Source organism: Eubalaena glacialis, chromosome 1 (assembly GCF_028564815.1).
Source record: "Eubalaena glacialis isolate mEubGla1 chromosome 1, mEubGla1.1.hap2.+ XY, whole genome shotgun sequence".
NCBI classification, from domain to species: domain Eukaryota; kingdom Metazoa; phylum Chordata; class Mammalia; order Artiodactyla; family Balaenidae; genus Eubalaena; species Eubalaena glacialis.
Genome location: NC_083716.1, coordinates 201,726,938 through 201,753,558, shown reverse-complemented (window position 1 = coordinate 201,753,558; position 26,621 = coordinate 201,726,938). Strand labels below are relative to the sequence as shown.

The 26,621-nt window shown below is 41.3% G+C and overlaps 1 protein-coding gene across 3 annotated transcripts in view; it reads left to right on the top strand.

The window, feature by feature from the left end:
* Positions 1 to 13,298: 13,298 nt before the first annotated feature.
* The window catches only part of HECW2 (HECT, C2 and WW domain containing E3 ubiquitin protein ligase 2), a 407,233-nt gene continuing 393,910 nt past the window's right edge, over positions 13,299 to 26,621 (top strand). For all 3 annotated transcript variants that reach the window (XM_061203609.1, XM_061203599.1, XM_061203618.1), the window contains exon 1: positions 13,299 to 13,378. The gene's annotated coding sequence lies outside the window, so the exon portion shown is untranslated. The remainder of the gene's footprint in view (positions 13,379 to 26,621) is intronic.

Sequence of the window (26,621 nt, the reverse complement as noted above, 5' to 3'; positions counted from 1 at the left end):
GTAATATAATTTCTTCTAAAATAAATAGGTTTCTGTCTCGACCTTCAAGATGGCAGAGGAGTAAGACATGGAGATCACCTTCCTCCCCACAAATACATCAGAAATTCATCTACATGTGGAACAGCTCCTACAGAACACCTACTGAACACTGGCAAAAGACCTCAGACTTCCCAAAAGGCGAAGAAGCTCCCCCACGTACCTGGGTAGGGCAAAAGGAAGAAGAAAAAACAGAGACAAAAGAATAGGGACAGGACCTGCACTTCTGGGAGGGAACTGTGGAGGAGGAAAAGTTTCCACACACTAGGAAACCCCTTCACTGGCAGAGACGGGGGATGGGCGGCAGGGGGAAGCTTTGGAGCCACGGAGGAGAGCGCAGCAACAGGGGTGCAGAGGGCAAAGCAGAGAGATTCCCGCACAGAGGATCCGAGCCGACCCGCACTCACCAGCCCAAGAGGCTTGTCTGCTCACCTGCCATGGCGGGTGGGGGCTGGGAGCTGAGGCTCCGGCTTCAGAGGTCAGATCACAGGGAGAGGACTGGGGCTGGCTGCGTGAACACAGACTGAAGGGGGCTAGTACACCACAGCTAGCCAGGAGGGAGTCCAGGAAAAAGTCTGGACATGCCTAAGAGGCAAGAGACCATTGTTTCGGGGTGCGCTAGGAGAGGGGATTCAGAGGACCGCCTAAATGAGCTCCAGAGATGGGCACGAGCCACGGCTATCAGCACGGACACCAGAGACACGCATGAAACGCCAAGGCTGCTGCTGCAGCTACCAAGAAGCCTGTGTGCAAGCACAGGTCACTATCCACACTTCCCCTCCTGGGAGATTGTGCAGCCCGCCACTGCCAGTGTCCCGTGATCCAGGGACAATTTCCCCGGGAGAACACACGGCGTGCCTCAGGCTGTTGCAATGTCATGCTGGCCTCTGCCTCTGCGGGCTCGCCCCGCACTCCGTACCCCTCCCTCCCCGTGGCCTGAGTGAGCCGGAGCCCCCTAATCAGCTGCTACTTTAACTCCATCCTGTCTGAGAGAAGAAAAGATGCCCTCAGGCGACCTAGATGCAGAGGCGGGGCCAAATCCAAAGCTGAACCCCAGGAGCTGTGCGAACAAAGAAGAGAAAGGGAAATCTCTCCCAGCAGCCTCAGGAACAGCGGATTAAATCTCCAGAATCAACTTGATGTATCCTGCAACTGTGGAATACCTGACTAGACAACACATCATCCCAAAATTGAGGCGGTGGACTTTGGGAGCAACTGTAGACTTGGGGTTTGCTTTCTGCATCTAATTTGTTTCTGGTTTTATGTTTATCTTAGTTTAGTATTTAGAGTTTATTATCATTGGTAGATTTGTTTATTGATTTGGTTGCTCTCTTCCTTTTTTTAAAAAAATATATTTTATTTCCTTTTTTTCTTTTTGTGAGTGTGTATGTGTATACTTCTTTGTGTGATTTTGTCTGTATAGCTTTGCTTTTACCATTTGTCCTAGGGTTATGTATGTCCGTTTTTGGGTTTTTTTTAGTATAGTTTTTATTGCTTGTTATCATTGGTGGATTTGTTTTTTGGTTTGGTTACTCTCTTCTTTCTTTCTTTCTTTCTTTTTTTCTTCTTTTTTTATTACTTTTTAGTTTTTTAATTTTTAATAATTTAAAAATTTTTTTATTTTAGTAACTTCTTTCTTTCTTCTTTCCTTCCTTCCTTCCTCCCCCCCTTTTCTTCTGTGCCGTGTGGCTGACAGGGTCTTCGTGCTCCGGCCGGGTGTCAGGCCTGTGCCTCTGAGGTGGGAGAGCCGAGTTCAGGACACTGGTCCACCAGAGACCTCCCGGCTCCACGTAATATCAAACAGCGAAAGCTCTCCCAGAGATCTCCATCTCAAAGCTAAGACCCAGCACCACTCAACGACCAGCAAGCTACAGTGCTGGACACCCTATGCCAAACAACTAGCAAGACAGGAACACAACCCCACCCATTAACAGAGAGGCTGCCGAAAATCATAATAAGGTCACAGAAACCCCCAAAACACACCAGCGGACATGCTCCTGCCCACCAGAAAGACAAGATCCAGCCTCATCCACCAGAACACAGGCACTAGTCTCCTCCACCAGCCTACACAACACACTGAAGCAACCTAAGCCACTGGGGGCAGACACCAAAAACGATGGGAACTACGAACATGCAGCACAGGAAAAGAAGACCTAAACAAAGTAAGTGAAGCAAAATGAGAAGACAGAGAAACACACAGCAGATGATGGAGCAAGGTAAAAACCCACCAGACCAAACAAATGAAGAGGTAATAGGCAGTCTATCTGAAAAAGAATTCAGAATAATGATAGTAAAGATGACCCAAAATCTTGGAAATAGAATGAAGAAAATACAAGAAACGTTTAACAAGGACCTAGAAGAACTAAAGAGCAAACAAACAATGATGAACAACACAATAAATGAAATTAAACATTCTCTAGAAGGAATCAATAGCAGAATAACTGAGGCAGAAGAATGGTTAAGTGACCTGGAAGATAAAATAGTGGAAATAACTACTGCAGAGCAGAATAAAGAAAAAAGAATGAAAAGAATTGAGGACAGTCTCAGAGATCTCTGGGACAGCATTAAATGCACCAACATTCGAATTATAGGGGTTCCAGAAGAAAAAGAGAAAAAGAAAGGGACTGAGAAAATATTTGAAGTGATTATAGTTGAAACCTTCCCTAATATGGGAAGGGAAATAGTCAATCAACTCCAAGAAGCGCAGAGAATCCCATACAGAATAAATCCAAGGAGAAACACATGAAGACACATATTAATCAAACTATCAAAAATTAAATACAAAGAAAAAATATTAAAAGCAGCAAGGGAAAAACAACAAATAAAATACAAGGGAAATCCCCATAAGGTTAACAGCTGATCTTTCAGCAAAAACTCTGCAAGCCAGAAAGGAGTGGCAGGACATATTTAAACTGATGAAAGGGAAAAACCTACAACCAAGATTACCCTACCCAGCAAGGATCTCATTCAGAGTCGACAGAGAAATTAAAACCTTTACAGACAAGCAAAAGCTAAGAGAATTCAGCACCCCCAAACCAGCTTTGCAACAAATGCTAAAGGAATTTCTCTAGGCAGGAAACACAAGAGAAGGAAAAGACCTACAATAACAAACCCAAAACAATTAAGAAAATGGTAATAGGAACATACATATCGATAATTACCTTAAGTGTAAATGGATTAAATGCTCCAACCAAAAGACATAGACTGGCTGAATGAATACAAAAACAAGACCCGTATATATGCTGTCTACAAGAGACCCACTTCAGACCTAGGGACACATACAGACTGAAAGTGAGAGGATGGAAAAAGATATTCCATGCAAATGGAAATCAAAAGAAAGCTGAAGTAGCAATTCTCATATCAGACAAAATAGACTTTAAAATAAAGACTATTACAAGAGACAAAGAAGGACACTACATAATGATCAAGAGATCAATCCAAGAGAAGATATAACAACTGTAAATATTTATGCACCCAACATAGGAGCACCTCAATGCATAAGGCAAATGCTAACAGCCGTAAAAGGGGAAATCGACAGCAACACAATCACAGTAGGGGACTTTAACACCACACTTTCACCAATGGACAGATCATCCAAAATGAAAATAAATAAGGAAACACAAGCTTCAAATGGTACATTAAACAAGATGGACTTAACTGATATTTATAGGACATTCCATCCAGAAACAACAGAATACACTTTCTTCTCAAGTGCTCATGGAACATTCTCAGAATAGATCATATCATGGGTCACAAATCAAGCCTTGGTAAATTTAAGAAAATTGAAATCATATCAAGTATCTTTTCTGACCACAACGCTATAAGACTAGATATCAATTACAGGAAAAATTCTGTAAGAAATACAAATACATGGAGGCTAAACAATACACAACTAAATAACCAAGAGATCACTGAAGAAATCAAAGAGGAAATCAAAAAATACCTAGAAACAAATGACAAAAAACGACGACCCAAAATCTATGGAATGCAGCAAAAGCAATTCTAAGAGTGAAGTTTATAGCAATACAATCCTACCTCAAGAAACAAGAAACATCTCAAATAAACAACCTAACCTTACACCTAAAGCAATTAAGAAGGAAGAACAAAATAACCCCAAAGTTAGCAGAAGGAAAGAAATCATAAAGATCAGATCAGAAATAAATGAAAAAGAAATGAAAGAAACAATAGCAAAGATCAATAAAACTAAAAGCTGGTTCTTTGACAAGATAAACAAAATTGATAAACCATTAGCCAGACTCATCAAGAAAAAAAGGGAGAAGACTCAAATCAATAGAATTAGAAGTGAAAAAGGAGAAGTAACAACTGATAGTGCAGAAATAGAAAGGATCATGAGAGATTACTACAAGCAACTCTATGCCAATAAAATGGGCAACCTGGAAGAAATGGACAAATTCTTAGAAAACCACAACTTTCTGAGACTGATCCAGGAAGAAGTAAACAATATAAACAGACCAATCACAAGCACTGAAATTGAGACTGTGATTAAAAATCTTCCAACAAACAAAAGCCCAGGACCAGATGGCTTCACAGGCAAATTCTATCAAACATTTAGAGAAGAGCTAACACCTATCCTTCTCAAACTCTTCCAAAACACAGCAGAGGGAGGAACACTCCCAAACTCATTCTACGAGGCCACCATCACCCTGATACGAAAACCAGACAAAGATGTCACAAAGAAAGAAAACTACAGGTCAATATCACTGATGAACATAGATGCAAAAATCCTCAACAAAATACCAACAAACAGAATCCAACAGCACATTAAAAGGATCATACACCATGAACAAGTGGGATTTATCCCTGGAATGCAAGGATTCTTCAATATATGCAAATCAATCAATGTGATACACCATATTAACAAATTGAAGGAGTAAAACCATATGACCATCTCAGTAGATGCAGAGAAAGCTTTCGACAAAATTCAACACCCATTTATGATAAAAACCCTCCAGAAAGTAGGCATAGAGGGAACTTTCCTCAACATAATAAAGGCCATATATGACAAACCCACAGCCAACATCGTTCTCAATGGTGAAAAACTGAAACAATTTCCTCTAAAATCAGGAACAAGACAAGGTTGTCCACTCTCACCACTATTATTCCACATAGTTTTGGAAATTTTAGCTACAGCAATCAGAGAAGAAAAAGAAATAAAAGGAATCCAAATTGGAAATGAAGAAGTTGTCACTGTTCGCAAATGACATTGATACTACATATAGAGAATCCTAAAGATGCTTCCAGAAAACTACTAGAGCTAATCAACAAATTTGGTAAAGTAGCAGGATACAAAATTAATGCACAGAAATCTCTTGCATTCCTATACACTAATGACAAAAAATCTGAAAGAAAAATTAAGGAAACACTCCCGTTTACCACTGCAACAAAACGAATAAAATACCTAGGAAGAAACCTACCTAAGGAGACAAAAGAATTGTATGCAGAAAACTATAAGACACTGATGAAAGAAATTAAAGAGTATACAAACAGATGGAGAGCTATACCATGTTGTTGGATTGGAAGGATCAACATTGTGAAAATGACTATACTACCCAAAGCAATCTACAGATTTGATGCAATCCCTATCAAACCACCAGTGGCATTTTTCACAGAACCAAAGCAAAAAATTTCACAATTTGTATGGAAACACAAAAGACCCCGAATAACCAAAGCAATCTTGAGAAAGATAAACGGAGCTGGAGGAATCAGGCTCCCGGACTTCAGACTGTACTACAAAGCTACAGTAATCAAGACACTATGGTACTGGCACAAAAACAGAAATATAGATCATGGAACAGAATAGAAAGCCCAGAGATAAACCCACGCACATACGGTCACCTTATTTTTGATAAGGGAGGCAAGAATATACAATGGAGAAAAGATAGCCTCTTCAATAAGTGGTGCTGGGAAAATTGGACAGCTACATGTAAAAGAATGAAATTAGCATACTCCCTAACACCATACACAAAAATAAACTCAAAATGGATTAAAGACCTAAATGTAAGGCCAGACACTATCAAACTCTTAGAGGAAAACACAGGCAGAACACTCTATGACATAAATCAGAGCAAGATCCTTTTTGACCCACCTCCTAGAGGAATGGAAATAAAAACAAAAATAAACAAATGGGACCTAATGAAACTTAAAAGCTTTTGTATAGCAAAGAAAACCATAAGCAAGACGAAAAGACAACCCTCAGAATGGGAGAAAATATTTGCAAATGAAGCAACTGACAAAGGATTAACCTCCAAAATTTACAAGCAGCTCATGCAACTCAATATCAAATAAACAAACAACCCAATCCAAAAATGGGCAGAAGGCCTAAATAGACATTTCTCCAAGGAAGATATACAGATTGCCGAAAAACATATGAAAGAATGCTCAACATCACTAATCATTAGAGAGATGCAAATCAAAACTACAATGAGGTTTCACCTCACACCAATCAGAATGGCCATCATCAAAAAAATCTACAAACAATAAATGCTGGAGAGGGTGTGGAGAAAAGGGAACCCTCTTGCACTGTTGGTGGGAATGTAAATTGATACAGCCACTATGGAGAACAGTATGGAGGTTCCTTAAAAAACTATAAATAGAACTACCATACGACCCAGCAATCCCACAACTGGGCATATACCCTGCGAACACCATAATTCAAAAAGAGTCATGTGCCACAATGTTCATTGCAGCTCTATTTACAATAGCCAGGACATGGAAGCAACCTAAGTGTCCATCAACAGATGAATGGATAAAGAAGATGTGGCACATATATACAATGGAATATTACTCACCCATAAAAAGAAACGAAATTGAGTTATTTGTAGTGAGGTGGATGGACCTAGAGGCCGTCACACAGAGTTAAGTCAGAAAGAGAAAAACAAATACCGTATGCTAACACATATATATGGAATCTAAAAAAAATGGTTCTGAAGAACCTAGGGGCAGAACAGGAATAAAGACGCAGACTTAGAGAATGGACTTGAGGATACGGGGAGGGGGAAGGGTAAACGGACGAAGTGAGAGAGTGACATGGACGTATATATACTACCAAATGTAAAATATATAGCTAGTGGGAAGCAGCCGCATAGCACAGGGAGATCAATTCTGTGCTTTGTGACCACCTAGAGGGGTGGGATAGGAGAGTGGGAGGGAGACGCAAGAGGGAGGAGATATGGGGATATATGTACATGTATAGCTGATTCACTTTGTTATAAAGCAGAAACTAACGCAGCATTGTAAAGCAATTATACTCCAATAAAGGTGTTAAAAAATAAATAAATAAAATCATAATAACATTAAAAAAATAAAAAAACTAATAAAATAAATAGGTTTCTGATCTTTTTCTTCCAGTCAGTTACGTGTGCCAGTAACTATACCCAGTGTTTTTGTAAATATTAGATTAAACCTTCCTCAACTTAATGGCAACCTTGAACCTATCTAACCACACCCTTAAATGTTATCTTTTCCCTGGCTGAATTTTACTGGGGCTTTGTCAAAGCTTTTATAAATCCCATCTTTTACTGTTTGGAATATAAAAGCAGTCAGGTTTTCCACCTCTGTGAAGACTGAAATTTCTAGACTTTCTGTAATCTCTCATTTATTTTTGAAAACTGGTTACTTCTTTCCTCAACTCGTATCTTTTTTGTGATAGTTTGCCATATGCAACCAGTAGTCTCTATCACTTCCTAATTGATTCTTTCCAATCACTTATCTTACTGCTGCTGACTCAGTGGCTCAGTATGTTATGTGGTAACGGTAACATTTTACTAATTGTTTTGCCACTGCATACTATTTTCACCATCTTTCTAGCTTCCAATGTTAGTTTTTTGCTACTTGCTACTGAACTCCTAAGTAAATGCCACGTATTTTAGGTTTTAATTATAGCAATACCCTATTTAAAGGTATTAATTTCCATTGTAGTCAGGATCATCTATTTATTTATTTATTTTTGGCTGCGTCTGGTCTTAGTTGTGGTACGTGGGATCTTCGTTGAGGCATGCAGGATCTTTCCCTGCGGTGCATGGGCTTCTCTCTAGTTGTGGTGTGCGGGTTTTCTCACTAGTTGAGGAGCGCGAGCTCAGTAGCTGTGGAGTGTGGGCTTAGCTGCCCCACGACATGTGGGAACCTAGCTCCCCGACCAGGGATCGAACCCACGTCCCCTCCATTGGAAGGCAGATTCTTTTCCACTGGACCACCAGGGAAGTCCCTAGTCAGGATCATTAATACTGGCTGCTGTAACAAATAAGTAGCTTAACACTTTATTTCTTGCTCTCATCACAGTCTTATATCAGTTAGCTTTCCTCCAAGTGATGGCTCAGGGATGCAGGCTCCTTCCATCTTGGGATGACACCATTTCAACAGGTGGCCTCTGTGGTATCCAGTGAAGGTGAGGAGAAGGAAAGAAGTCACATTTGATTTTTAAATCCACTGCTAGAAGTGATACCCATCATTGCTGCTTAAATTCTATTTGCCAGAAGTAGTCACACAGCTATCCTAAATGCAAAGGAGACTGGAAAACATACAGGAACATATGGATATTGTAAACACTAATATTTTCTGCCACAGCTTATTATTTGACCTCTCCTTCCCTATTCCATCAGAATATAAGCTTCACAAGGGCAGGGATTTTTTTTCTGTTCCCTTTACTTCTGTATCCTTAACACTTAGAAGAATCCTGGCTCATAGTAAATGGTTATTAAATATTTACTTAGAGAATATGTGAAAAGGAGAATCCAGGGCTTCTTACCATTACTAGTGAGTGAGAAATTGGAAGAAAATAAGAAAGGATTCCAAGCAACCACAACAGATACCATGAAATGTATGCACTAAAGCTCAGGCATATTATTCACTGAACCTCTTCCCTCCCACAAGGCATTTTAAACAGAGTTCTAATGAGAATGTTTATATAGTTTATCAATTCCATACCAGACCATAAACAGGAACTTAAAGTGAGACAAGAAAGATTATCAAGAAAAGGTTATAGGAAAAATATGGGGTTCAAAGGAAAAAGTTACTTTTAAACTACAACAGCAACAATGAAAACTATAGGAGCCTGAGGCCATTTAGTGTAGAGGCAAAAACATTTATGCCTAGATAGGTCCTAAGGGTATCACTGAATCATAGCATAGTAAATAAATTACAGCCACTATGAAAATGATGAATCAATTAGGTTTGGTATACTTTCTTTAAAAAGACAGAAAAGTTGTAATACATTTAAGAAATTTTCTTTTTTTGTGTGTGTTCAAATTGACATTCTTCAGTCATGCCCTAAATTCCCTAGTTGTAACTAGTCATTCATTTCTCTATGATGGTTGATAGATGAACTAGGACAGTAATGGATGTCTCAACTATTATTGTGCTTAGTTATTTCTTCCATTGGAAGCTCCCACTCCCTGAATGCTACACTGATTAGACTACATTCAGAGTATCAGGTTCAATAGGGGATAGATCCACATTTTGTGGAGTCTGAAGATTACACGATACAGAGGCTTCTTTAAGAAAAAAACCCACAAGTATAAAAGAAGGTACAAAAAGTATTTATTTAGAATAAAAATCACAACCAATTACAAATTTAAAAATTCACAAGAACCAGACATCACCAAATTCAGAAAAATATCTTGATGTTTTAAATTAATTAACTGCCTAGTATACCTTTAACAATACTTTTTCCTACATCTTTTGGCTGCATACTCTTTGATTTCTTCTTCATATGAAAATGATTTTTTTACATTTTGTTCTATAGAGTTAATAGTTCAGTCTTTCCACTAGTGGAGTTGATTGAAATTTATTTTTATTATTGGTAGTTTAGAAGAGTTTCTTTCCAGTCTACAACTCATTATTGGGAAAGTTACATACATTTTTTAAGATAGTGGTCAAATTTGGGAAAATCTGTACCAAATTTCTTTTACATATACAGAATAAGATGTGGGAGGATTTTCCAATTCTAGTTCTGGATCCATACATTTCAAACATTACCCCATTGCCTACATGCTTCTGTGCTGGGTCCCAAAGCATTCATTTACTGATTGGTCTCTGGCCATCCACCTTCGTGTCACAATACCAAGTGACCCAGGTGACGGTAGGCCTTCAAGCAGTCAGAATAGATGCTACTGTTCCAATGGGCTGTAATGCCCATGAACCACATGAATTTTTTCCATTTAACTAACTCAGCTTCCCCTTAGGCAGATCCCCAAAATGCCAGCAATCACTTCAGTGCTTCTGGACACAAGAAAAATTATGACTGAAGGGAAGTTAGAGTACACAGAGACAGCAATCTTTTAAGATGAAAATATTTTACTTCCAAAACTTTTACAGAAACATAATACCACATGAATATACTTCTAGGACCCCTCTTGTGGTGCTGGAAGAGGCTTGAATTTTAAGTTTCCTGGAATCTGCCTTTGGGTTTAGCTTTGAATGCTATGCTTCAGGAGGAGTGCTCAAAGGTGGAGAACGTTCACAGAAAGGAGGTAATGGAGGATGATGAAGAGTCAGGACTCTCTGCCTTATGATAAACAGCTAAGGGCCATGCAAAGATCTTGGAAGAGAAAATTCAAGGGGTTCCCAAGTCTGTCTTTAGTTCTTGTAGTCCTGTGAGGTAAAAGAAGTATTTCAACTCAATATAAGGAATCACTATCTAATGTTAGGCCAGTTTCAATGTAGAATTGACCAGCTTATGAAATACTGAGTTTTCTTCACAGGAACAGCTCAGGAAGAGGCTAAATGAGGACCAGTCAGGGATCCTGTGAAGGGGAGGCCCCAGTTTGGGGAGTGGTAGTGACAGGGATGAGGAGTGTGGTATGAAAAGAACCTAACCTTTACACACTTTTGCAAGTCTGAGATTTTAAGATGACTTTGCTAATTAACCTTATTTGAAGCCTCAGCCTCATGTTTAATGCCTGATACATAGAGAGTTTTAAAGATAGATGGGACTGCTTTTAAGGTGAGGGAGAAAGGTTTTGTTTTTGTTTTTTTAAACCTAAGGGCAGCAAGAATGATCCATTTTAGCTCTATTTATTTTCATGCTTTTTTGTTTAAAGCCAGATTGTAAGACAGCGCTTAATCAACACAGGAGGTTAAGGGTTGCAGTTGTGGGGCTGCTGAGTCTACAGCAAGTTGTAGAAAGAGAACATCATGTGGGATCTTTCGGGATCCCTACTCTTCCAGCAAGTACAAGAATAGGACCATTTTTTTTTTTTTGTGTGTGTTTGTGGGGGGGGGCGTGGGGGGTTGTTCATCAATTCATTGGAGTAGCCTAGCAATGATGCCTGGGATGGAAAGATCCAGAGGAATAATGAGTCAGGGCTTTTTGTGACATGTGACAGAACACAACTGAAACTGCCTTGAGGAAAGGAGGGGGATTTTTGCCTTCGGGGGTAGAGTTCACTTCAGATATGTTTGCCTCCTAAGTCTCAAAAGGTATCATCCCCTCTCCCACAGTTTTCCTTCTCTTGAAATTGACTTGACTTCATTTACAGGCATTGGTGGTACTTATCACTGGCTTATATCCTTCCAAATAAGTTATTCTAGTTTGAAGGGCTTCTTTTTCTGAACTGATTCAGCAAAAGCCCCAGACTGAGTTCCTGGACCAATATGCCCATCCCAGAACCAATCACTGTGGTCTGGAATATGAAGACTGGCCAGTTCTGGGGAGTGAGGGTGGGAGGTGTCAGTATCCTGGAACCGCGAAGACTCGTGGGCAAGGGGGAAGGGGTAGTTCCCAAAGGAAAAATGAATAGCTGTTATCAGAGAAATGGATAATACTGAAAGTACATACTCAAAAAACCGTAAATAAGGATATCCATTATTTGTGGAAAAAATGTTTTGGGACTTTCTTCCTATGGTTGTAGTTAAACTGTAAAATCAAGTAAATCTTTCCCTTATCCAGATAGATATCACGCATAGGGGGTAATCGTCTTATATGTCAGCATTTTTACTCTTTCCCCTAAGTGGGACTGAGTCAATGAAGATGCTACAAAAGAAGTAAACAGAAAGCTGGAAGTATTAATACGGTAATTTTTAATTTGAGTGCCCTCTTTAGGCAAAGTAGCTGGGAGGGCTTTCAATAATCCATTTTTAATCGTGACCACACCCCGTGTAGGTGACCTGAGTATTACCGTCTTGCCCTTGCAGTTGGGGAAACCGAGGCATGACACTCCTCCATTCAGCCTTCCGGGGGGATTTAGGAAGACTCCAGCCTGCCTGACCTCAGAGGGTCTTCTTCCTCCGCGGCGCCTCTCGGAACCCTCATGTCCTTCGGCGTCGCAAAAGGAGAGCAGCTCGGGCTCCGCCGCCGCCTCGGCATTCGTCCTTCGCCCAGCTGCATCCGCCCCGCTCTCCCACACCTTCCCCGGGAAGGTCCAACTGGCCAAGGTCTGGCAGTCCCTCCCGTCCTCTCCCCTCACCCCTCCCGCCTCCCCCACTCTGGTCCCTGACGTGCAGGAAGCCCCCAGCCCAGCGCCCTGCAGGGAGGTGCGGGCAGATGCCGCCCGGGCGTCCAGCGGGAGGGGGCGCCGACGCCGCGGGAGGTGAGCGGCCCGCACCCTTCGCCCCCCGAGGGCCAGGGCGGGCACCGGGCACGCTGGGCCCGAGGAAGGTGGCAGCGCGAGGGAGGCGGGGCGAGCCCGCGGGGAGCGGCGAGAGAGGGCGACGCAGGCGGGCCGGCGCGCGGCTCGCGGGCGACGCCTGGAGAGCGAGCGGCAGGGAGCCAGGCGCTGCGGGGCCGCTCGGGGACAAGCCGCGCCCGGGCCGCCGAGCTCGCCCGTAATCCCACTCCGGACGCCCAGACCCCTGGCGCCCTCCCGAGCGCGGGCGGGAGATATGGCTTCGCGCGTCCCCGCCGCTGCCGCCGCCGCCGCCGCTGCTGCTGACTCGACAGAATCGGCGGGCCGCGCGGGGGGCGCGGCGTAACCCGGGGGTGGGCGGCGGCGCGGAGCCGCCCGGGGAGCTCCGGGCGTCGTTGGGAGCCAAGGAGGATGCCAGCACAAAGGCGAGCCGAGACCCAGCCCGCTGCGGAAGGCGGCAGGAAGAGCCGCTGAGGGGCGCGCCGGGCGCGCTCGGCTCCGCGCTGCGTCTCTCGTCGCTGCCTCGGAGTCGCCGGGTCGGAGACGGCCGCGCAGGGTCCCTCGGCCCCGTGGCAGCGGCCGCCGCAGCCGGGAGCTGCATGCTATGCGCGGCGGCGCCCCCGGTCGCCTGCTTTCCCCGCGGCGCGCGCGGGCCGGCCGGAGGGCGCCGGGGCCGCGGGTCCGGGCGACTGCGGGGGCGCACTGCCGCCCGGCGGCCCCGTCCCCACCCGCAGTCGGCGGCAGCGGGCACCGAGCCCCAGGTGAGTGCGCGGCTCTGGCCCGGCCCTCGCGCCGCAGGTACCGGACAGCGGGAGGTGGCTTTGTTTTCCTCCCTCTCGCCCCGGCGCGGTCATTCATTTGACATTTCGGCTTCCGCTGCCCAGAGACGCGGGTGAGAGGCACTGGGACGTGTTTCAAGGTTTGGTTCTCCCGGGGAGCTGAGACTCTTGGGTCCATCTGAGCGTCACTTGAGGGAGTGGAGGCTTCATTTCCTTTTTGGTTTGGAACGTGTTGTGAACATCCTCTGCGGGGGCTTGGGGCCTGGAGGAAACTGGGGCTGCAGATTTAGACGTAGACGTTTCCGAGGACGTGCAACTGCAGAGGTCTGGCTCTTCCACGCCTTGTGTTTTCCGCTGTTAGCAGAGCTCAGGTGTTTTTCCTTGATTATTATTATTAATTTAGGAACATCTTTACAGGTACATTTATTTCTTTTAGAGTTGGAAGTCTTTGGAGACAATACAGAGAGCTCTCAGAGTTACAGAGGATCAATCGATATTAAACTTGGAGAAGGCAAGCATCAGCAATCCTCGTAGGTAGAGGTGAACGGTCGGCAAACTTCCCCGGGGGCCTTTAGCCTTCTCAGTACGGTTTCTGCTTTCACTGTCCTAGAGTCAAGCAAACTCTGAATTCTCATTGTACGTATGCCTTTGTCAAAGTGTGAAACTTGTCTTTTTTTGAATAGTTTTCTAGTTTGTCATTTGGAAGAAAAAGATTTTAATGTAATTATTAGAGTCCTCTATTAGACCTGGTGAAATTTCATGTTTTCATTTGTCTCATAAGTATGATTTTCATTTTACTATTTCTCCTGTTCCCTCAAGGGCTCATTTCTTCTGTTGTCTAGAGAGAGCTCCACCCGCCCCCGCCCCCTCCAACAGATGGCTGTGTGTTCTGAGAGGTTATCTTTAAAATGACACTCACATTACCTGTAAACAAAAAGGATCAGTTATTAGGCTTATCTTTGGAGTTATTAAAGCAAGAAGCCTAATCTGGATGGGGATATTATTAATGGTGTGAAAATCTGGAGTTTGCTAATCTGTTTGGGCATCAGAAGATTCCTGCAGGGATTGTTTATATAGTGAGGGAGACAGATGGCATCCCTAGCGGACAAGAGAAGCCCAGCATAAAGGGTCATTGTATTCTTCCGAAATTATCCACTTCACTGTTGGGAGATGGGGTCAGGTGGGGAAGACATAATTTTCATCTCCCAAAGCAGGCATTATAACCTTATCATCCAGCAGCCTAACCAGTTAGTTTCTTCTTTCTTTGAACATTTAAAAAGTCATTATTGAGCTGTTTGTTTTGATTTTCCTTCGGCCCATTTTGGCCTCAATTGTGGTTATGTGAAGCAGTTTAAACAGTTATATTAACAAAAATGTCTTTGAATTTAAGATTATTGTACCACTGGGAAAACAGCAGTTCTTGTATACAAATGGCCCCTTGGACTCATAGTGTCTCCTAGCTAGAAGGACTTTAGTCCAATCTGCATGAATTCAAAAGGAGTTTCTTCTACCATCTCTGTGACAGGTGGTTCCCTGGCTCCCAGCATTTGTCATGAGACTCTCAGCTATGGGTAGTACTCTACTTTTATAAGGCTTAACAGCCTAAGACATTTGCTTTATCAATGTCTCCATCACAGCATTGAACAGCCTTGGGCAGTGAATCTTTTTGAATGACTGTGGAGTCCGTGAAAAAATCAGTCATTCTGAACATTTGAGATAAGCCAGCTGGAGCTTTTCTGCTCCTACCACCATTATAGATTCTTTATGTGCTGTAGATTCCAACCAGATTGCAGAATTGGTCTCCCCTCTGGATGCATGTGAGGGAAAATATTCCAGTAAATTAATAGTCACTAACCACAGGACTAAATTTAATGAAGAACATGAGCAATGTTTGACCCCCCTGAACAGGAAGTACGGGGTAAAAGTAGGCATTGGCTCTGTTTAACGTGGGAACTGTGATCTTGAGGGAAAAAAAACATATTTTCTTACTTTTTTCAAATCCTTCTGCACCACTGATCCAGCAAAAGGCAAAGAAACCAAGGTTGTTACCTGTAGCTGAGGACAGATGCCACAGCCATTTCTTCTGGATGAATGTGTGCTGCTGGAGAGGTGGCTTTCGGGCTCTGCCCAGTTTCAGCGTGTGCCTTGGCATCAACAAAAGGGTCTAACATTCAAATTCAGATTGTTAAATCTGCGGCTGGTATCTGTGTACCTTCTCACCAGGTTGCTTCCTTTCTTGTGAAGTATTCCTTTATGAGAAACCCGAGGCACCAGGCCTGGGGCTTACTGGGCACCTGGCCTGCATCCACATTCTAGTGTGTTGCTGCTTGCTTTCTTGAGTAAAAATGGAACCAGTTTTGCACGAATAGGGAATGGCAGGGTGGAGTGAAAACATTTCCAGCTCTATTGTGGAAAGCCAGGCCTGGCCTGAAAGAGAGAGGACTATATTTGAAGTTCGGTTGATGTAGCAGAGGCAGAATTGCTTCTTTACACACAGGATGCCTTTTGTGTGGGAAAATGTATGAGGGATTAGAAGGGTGACTACACCCTCTGGTTAGCCTGCAGTAGTCCTGGTTTTTTCCTGTTGACCTATCTGAATTATCAAATGCATCCCCTTTCACATTTAAAAGTGCCCTGGTTTGGATGATAAATTATGTGGTCACCCTAGATATTAAGGAATCTTCACTATTTTCTTCACCACCCTCTCCTGACTTCAAATTTTGAGTCTGGCTTTGTTTCAGTCTTTAATTTGTTAAATGCAAAGGTAAGAAAGGTAAAAAAAACCCCAAAAAATGCATAAGGAAAAAAGAAATAGCAAGGAAGACAAGAGACTGACGTAATTGGTTGTTGTCATCTATTTATACATATAAGAAATAAAATAGTTTTTTCCTTGACATATTAAGTGTCTTCTCTGGCTCTGAGCCCAGGTTATTATTGTCTTCGAGCACAATAAGAATGAATACCTGTTTACCTAGGGCTGGCATGAATTGGGACAACTCCTATGATCCGGGAGAGCAGCTTCAACAAAATTCTGTTTGCAGACTTGATGGGTGCATGGCTTTTGCAGATATGAATGAAAGTTTCAAGATCTAGTGTTTGGTCAAGTTCTTGGAATTTACTGAGAGACCAAAACACATGTGTCGTTGTGAAGACTTGACTCCACATTCTCCTAGTTTCCAAGCCCTCTGGGCCACGAGGATAATAGAAGAGCCTTTGTTTTCTGCCCTCTCTTTTGACCAGAGTCTTGGGTTTGGGTCTCAGTTTTTCAGACAAAGGGCTTGCAGAGAAGAATGTGCTGTGCCCACTCATCACGTGAACATTCTCATAGGGGCTGGAGATTGTGCAGGTGACCTGGTGGGGATTTGAGTTCTAAAGCTAGATATATGAAGCTTGTGGCATGTACTTCAACAATGGCTGTGCTCCTTGGCTAAAGAATTGCCTGTTTGAAAGAGTTCATTTGCAGTGCTGGCCAGTAGGTGTTACAATTAATTATGGCTGTCACTTTTTCCACACCCACTCCACTAAAATCCTCAAAAGCTTGGTCGGCATGCTTGAATAAGAAGAAATGTATGTATCTTCTTTATGAGTAGGATAACCATGTAGTTATTTTTGCTCAGATAAGGACACTTTTGAGAGTAAAAGGGGATACTAACTGGAAGGGGCACCAGATCAAACAGTATAAACTGGGCTATCCCAGGAAAATTACGATGGATGGTTGTCTTACCTATTATCTAAGTCATTAGCTTTTATATGAAGAATACCCATATGATGGAAAAATGTCCTTAGCTTCTTCTAGATTTGTTCAACATATGTCTAATGTGTGCATGCATATATGTGTATGTGTATATATACAAATCATGTATCTATAGATATGTGTATTGCGGGGTTGAAATTAACTACTTACGAAGACCTAGTCATTTGGAAAATTGTGACTTTCATCATTTTTTTCATGGGTTGACTTTTAAACTAAAAAAAAAGTCCAGCCTTTCCAAACTTTAAAATCATCTTCTGACCTTGTGTAGTTCTCTTGCTTAAATCATTTGATAGTTCTCCATTTTCTGTTTAATTCTCAAAGTAAGATCCACAGACAGATTGGTGGTTAAAAAGGAAAAGCAGGGAAAAAATTTCACTTATTCATTCATTCATTCAACTACTATTTATTGAGCACCTTCCATGAATCTAGGTGCTGAATGAATAAAACTGCCCTTGTGAAGTTTTCATTCAGTTGGGAGTGGAGGGGTAGGAGTGGGAGATGCATAATAAACCAAATAAATAAGTAAATTATATAGCATGGTAGAAGGGGATAAGCGCTTTGGAAGAAAGAAAGTAGAACAGGATAAACGTAGTTGAGTAGCCTTCATTAAGAAAGAGACCTTAGGCAAAGACTTAAAGGAAGTGACAGAAGTTACTCATACAGATACCTGAGGGGGAGTGTTCCAGGCAGAGGGAACAGCCAGTGTGAAGGCCTGAAGGTGAGAATGTGTTTGGATGTGTTCAAAGGTTAGCAAGAAGACCAACACAAGGGGGTGGGGTGATGGGGGGGACTTCGAAATGTGAATCAGAAAGATGGTGTGGGAGTGGCAGAGCATATAGGACCCTGAGATGTGAGAGTAATTATAATTTCAGCAGAAATCCCATTATGTTCTTAAAAGTTATTATGGTATGAAAAATTGTGTTCATGCTATGAAGACTGCACTGGTCAATATAGCTTACATTTCATAAGCACTTCATCATGGTGCACTTCATCTTGGTTAATATACTTTTTATGTCATTTGCTTATTGTTTATTTGTTAAAGTAGCATAGTTTGTTGTTGCTGGTCTTAAATTGTATCTCCATTTCACAAAAATAGATCAGTGGCTCAAAAGTGGTTCATTGCAGTGTGAAAATAGTGATGAAAATAGTAATGTAAATGCTGCAGTTCAGAATGTCATAAACATACTTACAGAACCGAATCCCATTCCAAATATAAAATGTGTATCTGTATGTGTAAAAACAAGGACGTTTGTGAGAGTGATGTTTTCAAAACAGTAGCTGAAATGGAAAAGTGCATATGGAAGTATGATGATGACTATCTCAAAACTGCTTTTTATTGGGCTTGCCATCCATTCGCTCCTAGTCCCCAGTCATTGCCTGTTATGAAACTTTGTCTGTGAAGCCATGGATGTCTTGGTGTCATTTTCAAACAAAGCACAGTGGCTTCCTTGTTATACTATTGAAGTTTCACAGGGCAAGTACCCAATAATGTTTTCCGTTACAAAATTAATGTATTATACTGCTAACGGTAGGTAAGAGATTAAAACTCTAGTAGCTTCATTAAAGGATCCTTGTAACAAAAGTAAGTATAAGTCATTTTATTGAAGAGACACCTGGAAAATCAGCTGGAAAGTTAAAGACAAACATTATCCTTAGAGAGAAACCAGAAGTTATGGACAGAATTCCTTTGTCAGATGACACGGTTGGCTGTTGCATAGTATCAGTGGAGTAGGGAAGAGCGATTACTATCAAGTGCACGCTAGCAGATATTTCACTTTATGGTTGGATGAAACCTCCAATGTCATGCAGAGAATGAATCAGCTTTTGGCATTTGTTCAGGGAGGAGCACTTGGTGATGCTTTGTTCATTTATCACTGAAAACTCGTGCTATAGGGGAAGAGATTTTTCTTTTGGTTAACCATTATATATGAGACTGGAAAAGTCCTTAGGAGGCAGGACTGACAGAGCATAAGTTTCATGTACAGATAAGAAGGTGATGGGTTCATGAAGAAAAGAAGTTGTACCTCGAAGCCAATCCACATGCTCTTCCATTCACAGCGAAGATGTAGCACCTTCTGATCTTGAGGAAATAACTAAAAGAAAGTGAAAACTGGGTACAGCCAAATTGCGGCCCCTGAGTATCTGCATGTGCTGTGCAAAGTGATGGGCAGGGAGTATAAGGCTGCTTCTCTGTGCTGATGTACCCTGGCTGTTGAGGGGAAAGGTGCTCATATGGTATTTTATCTGTGGTGTAAGGTATCTGTGGAGCAAGAAAAATGTTTCTTCATGACACGGATTAGAAATGATTTCTCTTGTATCAAGTGGCATGCCTCAGTACTATACTCTGCCCACAGGGAACCATGTCAAGGACAGGGAGGGAAGGAAGAATTGTTAACAAATAAAACAATCTGCCACAGTCATAGGACTGAGACATTTTTTTCATTGGAGAGAGTCGGAGGTCCACATTGACCATAAAGAGTAGAGGAGGCTAAAAAAAAAAAAAAAGAGTTGAGGAGGTAATATTTTCAGTAATGGACAGTCCTTTAAGTCAGAAGCATAATACCTCTCAGTGACCTATTGGAAGAATAAGAGCACAAAGGAATAGAACTTAGATCCAATAAAGTTGATGCAGAGAGAGTACAAGTGTATACTTAATATTTGAGAGCATGTAGAGAACCACAGTGGGAGGAACCCAGGCTTTTGTGTTAAGATACTGGCTGGCCGGGAGTATAGGTAAAAGGAGGTGGAGAAGTCTGACAATTGGACATGACTTTTCTTATACTTTTTCCTTAGGCTTGGCTTCATTTCAGACAAATGGACTTGATACTCGAGGGTTTTCAGAACATGACCTGTATTGCCTCCAGCCTAACCTAGAAAAAATATAAATGTTCCCTAGTCGTCTAGGATTCTTTGCATAGGACTCCTCTCCTTCCTTCCCTCCTCCCTCCCTCTCTCTTCCCTTCCCTCCCTTCTCTCCTTCTTTTCTCCCCTCCCTGCCTCCCTCTCTTCTTTTGTTTTTTTCCTCTTTAAGCTATTGAGTTGGCATCTTTAAACTAGAAGATACTTTGAGAGCTTATCTCCTCTGTCCATTTCTTTTAGCAGATATATGTGCTATCCAGGGCAAGAGGGATAGGACTTCTAGGGAAGTTCTGTTCCTTGTTCAGCTAACCCACTCTAATGTGGAATATCCAGTTATAGCACACATTTAAATTTTAACCCTCATCCTTCAATAAAGGTCCATTTCTTGGGGAGTTCCCTGGTGGCCTAGTGGTTAGGATTCTGGGCTTTCACTGCTGTGGCCCGGGTTCAATCCCTGGTTGGGGAACTGAGACCCCACAAGCCTCAGGTGAGGCCAAAAAAAAAAAAAAAAAAGAGAAAAAGATCCATTTCTCTCTTTTTTTTTGGACTTTAATAAAGATGGAGTCATTGTCTTTTGTCTAATAACTCTTCTGTAGTGATGGCCATTATTTCATTCTAGGACAGAAGTCATTCATTCATTATTCATTGAACAAACATTGAGAGTCTTATATGTGCCAGGCTTTGTGCTGAGTGATAGGTGTAAAAGAGGTCAGTATTCAGACATGGCCCTAACCAGATAAAACAGAAAATTGAATTAGGATATAGGCAATGGCAACAAAAATATGAATAAAGAAGTAAATATGTAATTGCAAAGCAAATGTAGCAGAAATGTAAATGTAAACATTTTTACATTAGGGTGGTGGTATTTCGGCTACTTTTATATTAACTTCTGAACTGTATGATCTTCTGAATGTAATTTTGAAATATTTTCTGAGTAAAAAGTGAAGAAAACATAGTTGGAAGTGTGATAAGTGCTTTGTAGAGGAGGACCTTGATAGAGAAGGAAGTATAACAGACTTCCTTTACATGGGGGGGTCAGGGAAGACCTGGAGTGTAAGTCATCACTTGCCTATGTGAGAGCGATGAGGATAATTTGGACAGGGCTCAGAGAAGGGTCGCAAAGATGATTGACGACAGAGTTGAAAATAAGACCTTCGAGAGCCGTCTCAAAGAACCAGGGGTGTAGAGCAGCCATGAAATTTAACCCGACGCAATGACTTAGGCTCTCTTTTTCTTCCGTTTATACACATCCACTTCTACATGTTCACATTCTCTTCACTAATTTCTCATGGTCAACATCAGGCAAGGCACGTGACTCAGGTTAGAATTCCGTGTTAGAGGAAAATTGAAATTTTGTTCTGCAGTTGAGGAAAAATTGGAAAGGACCTGAGAGGCAAACTAGTTCAGCCTTTGTATGAAGAAATATCTTTTTTTTTAAAATTTAATTTAATTTAATTTTTAAAATTTATTTATTTATTTTTGGCTGTGTTGGGTCTTCGTTTCTGTGCAAGGGCTTTCTCTAGTAGCGGCAAGCGGGGGCCACTCTTCCTCGCGGTGTGCGGGCCTCTCTTGTTGCAGAGCGCAAGCTCCAGACGCGCAGGCTCAGTAGTTGTGGCTCACAGGCCTAGTTGCTCCGCGGCATGTGGGATCTTCCCAGACCAGGGCTCGAACCCGTGTCCCCTGCATTGGCAGGCGGATTCTCAACCACTGCGCCACCAGGGAAGCCCAAGAAATATCTTTTTAAGGTTGTTAACGGTGGTCATCCAGTTCTTAGGAGATCGTTTTCATGCTTCCTCCACCTAGAACAGGGTGGTGGTAAGTGGAACACTCTGGTTTACTACCAGTAGGCAGGTCCTCTTTCCATTCCATAAATACCCCAGACTCATCTCCACCTCAGCACTTTTACCACAGGAACACTTCCCACCTGGAGTGCCCAACCATTCTACCTGCTTTTCTGTGTGTCATTTAAAAGTGGTGCTTTTCATCATTTTCCCCCCATCTTACTCTTATGAAGAATATGGCATTTCTAGAAGTAAATGTAGCTTCCTTTGTCATGATTGGCAAGAAGATTGGGGGTAGAGTGAGTATCCTAATCTGGGAGGGGATTGAGGGCAGTGTGTTTAGTTTGATACCTTCCCCCCACATGCTAATATGCCCCACTCTTGGGAATCACTGTCTTATAGCAGTTAAGATCTTAATCATCTGCTGCTTTAGGTGGTGCACTACTTATTTTGTTTGCTATTAGTCTTTTTGCCAACTAGACTTTAAGTACTCTGAAGATATGGAAACTTGGCTGATACCTCTGTATAATGCCCAGTATTGATCATGAAGTGAATACATATACAATGATCAATGCCTCATGGCTGAAGGAACCACGTGTTTCTTCTTCATGGACCATTATGAAAGGCTATTATTTATATAAATCAGATATTAAGTTGGCACAGATGCTAAAAGATTAATATTTTTGTAGTTTTAAAATGGCAGAAAGTCAAGTCTTGGAGGTCTGATTCATTGAGATAATTCCCATATCAGAAACCTCCTTCTTCCTTTGTAAGCCTTTTAACTCCTTGCTATTCAAAGTGTAGTCTACAGACCAGTGGCATCAGCATCACCCAGAAGCCAGACCTACTGAGTCAGAATCTGCATTTTAACAAGATCCTCAGATATGTTCTATACACAGTAAAGTTTGAGAAGCATTTTATTTTTAACACAAAACTCAGAAATTTAGGAGGAGCATTTATCTTCAAAGAGAAGTGAGTCTGGAAATGAAGATTTCATTGGTCTGTGGATGAGATCCTCAGTGTTTTCCGTCGTGTTGGCCTGGAATTAACACTGCTTTTTGCAAGACCAGAATTATGTAGGAGTGCCCCAGGGTAATTTAAGTAAGTGAGTGGTACAGATGTTAGACATGATGGTGATTACAGGAAGTTGAAGCAGTTTGGAGTGAGAAACTAGGAGAGCTTGGCAAAGGTAGAGGAACGTGGCCATGCAACCTGAAACCAAATATAAGGGAAAAGGTCTTCCCTTTATGATTAGAAACAACTTCTAACTCTCTGGATTTGGACTCGGTTCTCATACTCCAACACCTCCAGAGCCAGCAGGACACAAGTGAAACTGGCTTAAAATGCTGTGCACGGAAACCTTGTGGAGTGGTGAGGATCGTGGAGAGGCATTCTTCATCAGAGGGGAAGGAGGTGTCACCACTCAGGTCACCCAGTTGTTGCCACATGGGAATTTGGGTTCAGCATGGCCAAATCGTCAGATTTTTCAAATGAAGCTAAAAATATAAGTTTGTACATAAAACATCTCTTGGGTATAGTATGTTGGTAATTAAAATGTTTTTAGAATGGCTCAGACCAAACAAAATTCATATGCTGCCTGCATCTGTTTTGTAACCCCTATTCTGGAGCAACAAAACATATGTGGTGGTGTGAATACCTGGCTTTTTTAGTGCACGGCACCAAACACAGGGAGAGGCCTTTTGGTCCTGGTAAGGACCATTTTGGATCTTTACTAAGTAAAAGAAATAAAAAGACATAAAAGAAGGGAACTGCACTTGCTTTGATGACCTGATTTAAAATATGTCTGAAGAACCTCAGTAGCTAATGGTGTTTGAAGGAAAGAGTTAGATGCCTAAAGGCATAAAATTTTGGCCCTGTAAAATCTGAAGGGGAAGTAAGCATGGAGTTGGGTCCAGGGTGAGGAAATGAGGTCATGGAAATTTCTTGGCACCCCCAAGCTAGGATCACACAGTGCAACAGAGCTGGGAGGCTGGACCACAGCTTGGAACTTACTATGCTTGGAGAGAAGTGTGACTGGAGATAGAATTCGAGTTAATTTACCTTTAGCATCTGGTTGTTGAATTTAGGTGGTGGCTAATATTTATTTATTTAAAAAATTTTTTAAATATACTTAAAAAATAATTATTTATTTATTTATGGCTGCGTTGGGTCTTCGTTGCTGCGTGCGGGCTTTCCCTAGTTGCGGCGAGTGAGGGCTACTCTTCCTTGCAGCGCGCGGGCTTCTCATTGCGGTGGCTTCTCTTATTGCAGAGCACGGGCTCTAGGCGCGCGGGCTTCAGTAGTTGTGGCACGTGGCCTCAGTAGTTGTGGCTCACAGGCTCTAGAGTGCAGCCTCAGTTGTTGTGGTGCATGGGCTTAGTTGCTCTGCGGCATGTGGGATCTTCCCGGACCAGGGATCAAACCCATGTCCCCTGCATTGGCAGGTGGATTCTTAACCACTGTGCCACCAGGGAAGTCCTGGCTAATATTTAAAGTTTGCTGGAATTGAGTTTTCTATTAAAGTTTGTCATGGTAAAATTAGCATTTTATATATTTTGAGAGCGAAAACTAGGTGAAGGAGTGAAAATTCTTTCCAAAGATTTATTATTGATTATACTTCTTGTTAAAAATAAAATTCCTTAAAGATTAGCACTGTTTATTATTTATCTTTACATTCTTATCATCTTTACATCCACCACAGTCTGGGTCAGTGATCTGTACTGATTATAAGACAGAATATAGTTTATTTTCTATCTTGGTGAGTCATTCTGTAGGTATTCATTTTCCTCACTGATTTAAAAAAATAATGGCTTTGTTGAGATATAATTCACATACCATAAAATCCATCATCTTAAAGTGTACAATGTAGTGGGTTTTAGTATATTTACAAAGTTGTGCAGCCATCACCACCCTGTAATTTCAGAACCTTTTTATCACCCTCAAAAGAAGTCCAGTGCCCTTAGCAGTCACTCATCTCCCCTGCCTCCAGCCCCTGGCAACCATCACTCTAGTTTCTGTCGCTATAGATTTGCCTCTTGTAGACATTTCATAAAAGTGGAATTATATAATATGTAGCCTTTTGTGACTAGCATCTTTCACTTAGCATAATGTTTTCAAAGTTTATCCATATTGTAGCATGTGTTAGCATGCCATTCTTTTGTATAGCCAAATAAAATTTTATTGTATATATACCATATTTTGTTTATCCATTCATCAGTTGATGGACATTTGAGATGTTCTTAGTTTTTGGCTATTATGAATAATTCTGCAATGAGCATTTGTGTAAAAGTTTTTGTGTAGATATATGTTTTCAGTCCTCTTGAGTATACACCTAGGAGTGGAATTGCTGGGTCATATGGTAACTCTATGTTTATCATTTTGAGGCTCTGCCAAACAGTTTTCCAAAGTGAGTGCACCATTTTACATTTTACTCAGCAATGTCTGAGGGTTCCAATTTCTCCATATCCTTACCTACACTTGTTATTGCTTTTCTTTTTGATTTAACCATTCTGGTGGGTATGAATTGGTATTTCATTGTGGCGTTGACTTGCTTTTCTGTAATGACTCATGATGTTGAGCATCTTTTTGTGTGGTTATTGGCCATTTGTGTATATTTTTTGGAGGCGTGTCTCTTCAAATCCTTTGCTAATTTTAAAATAAGTTTATTTATTTAAAAATTTTTGTGTTGTACAGGTTTTTTTTGTAACTTTCTGGATTCTAGACACTTATGAGACATATGACTTGAAAATATTTCTTCTGTTTTTTGGATTGTCTTTTCACTCTCTTGACAGTGTCATTTGAAGCACAGAAGTTTGTAATTCTGATAAAGCCCAAGTATCTTTTTTTCTCTTTCTTGTGCTTTTGGTGCATATCTATCCTTGTTGATCTCCTAATTGTTCAATCCAATATGGAAAATGGAGTATTGACATCTTTAACTATTGTTGTTAAATTGTCTTTTTCTCCCTTCAACTCTGTCAGTTTCTACTCATGTATTTTGCAGCCCCTTGTAACGTATATGTTTGTAATCATTATGTCTTCCTTTTGAATTGACCCATTTATCTTTATAAAATATTCTTTCTCCCAAGTTACCATTTTTGCCTTAAAGTCTATTTTGTCTGTTGTTGGCATTGTCACTCCATCTCTTTTTTTAGAGATGTTCCCATGATGTATCTTTTTCCATCCTTTTACTTTTATCCATTTGTGTCTCTGAGTCTAAATTGTCTCTTTTAGACAGCATGTAGTTGAATCATTTAAAAATATATTCTGCCAATCTCTGCCTTTTGGTGAGTGTTTAACTAGAATGTTTGATTGGAGTGTTTAATTTATTTACATTTAATGTAATTACTGTTTATCAGATGGATATATATCTGCCTTGTTTGCTATTGGTTTTCTGTGTGTCTTATGTTTTTTTTGTTCCTCAGTTCCTCCATTACTTTTCTTGCATTAAATATATATGCTTTCTAGTGCGCCATTTAAATTTTCTTGTTGTTGCTTTTCTGGAGAAGATAATTTTCATAGGCCTTTATTCTGTCATTCCTGATAATATTGTTATGATTATTTTTGAGTTATTTTCTTAGTTGTCGCCTGGTTATTAACAGTGAAATTCTTAATTTAAAACAATCTAGTTCAGATCAATTTCAACATCATTTCAAAAGTATACAAAAACTTTACTTCAATATGGCTTAATTCCCTGCTTTATACATTGTAAGCCCATCATTAACACTTTTATAGTTATTGTCTTATGTAATTGTTTTTAAATAGAAAAGGGTTGTAAACAAAAATACATTTATACTGTACTTTGCATTTAACTATGTCATTAGCTTTTCCAATT